This window comes from Penaeus monodon, chromosome 27 (genome assembly GCF_015228065.2).
Source record: "Penaeus monodon isolate SGIC_2016 chromosome 27, NSTDA_Pmon_1, whole genome shotgun sequence".
Taxonomy (NCBI): Eukaryota; Metazoa; Arthropoda; class Malacostraca; order Decapoda; family Penaeidae; genus Penaeus; species Penaeus monodon.
The window spans coordinates 35,865,362-35,866,359 of NC_051412.1; the positions used below are offsets into that span (position 1 = coordinate 35,865,362).

A 998-nucleotide genomic window follows, 5' to 3' on the forward strand; every position below is an offset into this window, starting at 1 on the left:
ACTGATCTGGAGCCTGTGCTATTACTAATTTTCCTGAATGTGTCCAGGTCCTCTACAATTCAGAAACATGTGCACTGAGCTTTGATGGTCTCTTTCAATCATTCAGAAATCTTATCCATTACTGTTCACACATCTGTATTCTTTTTTTCATTGTTGATTTCCTCCACTTGTGTTTGCTCAACATTTCCATTGCCATTAGCTACAGTGCTGTCAGTCTTCCCGTTGACGTGGTCGGTGGAGGCCTTGACGGCATCGTTGGCTGTGCCATTATCTGTTTCGTTGCGTTCTGCATCTCCGATGTAGGCTTTACTCTCGGCACGTGGGGCTGTGGCAGACCGGGCCAAGGGTTAGTGAGGCAAGTGTTGTTGTGCAAAAGGATGTTGGAAAGGAGGGTTGGATATAGCCACGTACTTCACAATCAAAATATGCCATACATGTCTAAAGGTCTATGAAATAGAATCTAGAGAATTTGGGGAATTCACAAAGACAAACTGCAAAACTATCTTGGTCAAAAATTTTATATTTCAAGAATGCTTTGAAAATTGTCCATGAAACATATAAAAGAATAAAGTCAATTATCTAAAATATTAACTTACATATCAATTAATGTATTACACTGTAATAGCATGTCAAGCAAAATAAATAAGCTGCAGGCTACCTAAAAACTTCTTTGTACTAAAAATAAAAATCTGCAAACAAGGAGAATGCCAAACAAAACAGCAGACATAGTCAACTTAGCTAAAGCTAAAACAATACGTTCATAAGCCAGTTAAATGTAGAGTTGCTGAAGTAAACCGAAAAAATGCAAATTTTAACCAAAAGCTAAAGTCTGAAAAAATATAAACCAAGTTATTTACTATAAAAAATAATTTGTACCCTGCACCAGAACGTCCCACTTCCCGACTCCACAGAAGATTATGGTAACCCACGCTTTGTTGAAGGACGAGCTGAAATTTACAAGAAATTGAACTTGTCCTTCACACAGCCTGAGGTTAACA

General features: G+C 37.8%; 1 protein-coding gene across 12 annotated transcripts in view; it reads right to left on the bottom strand.

Annotated features, from left to right (window-relative positions):
• Nucleotides 1-998, bottom strand: part of LOC119590818 (nectin-3-like protein) — a 27,674-nt gene that overhangs the window by 13,818 nt on the left and 12,858 nt on the right. The window lies entirely within an intron of this gene.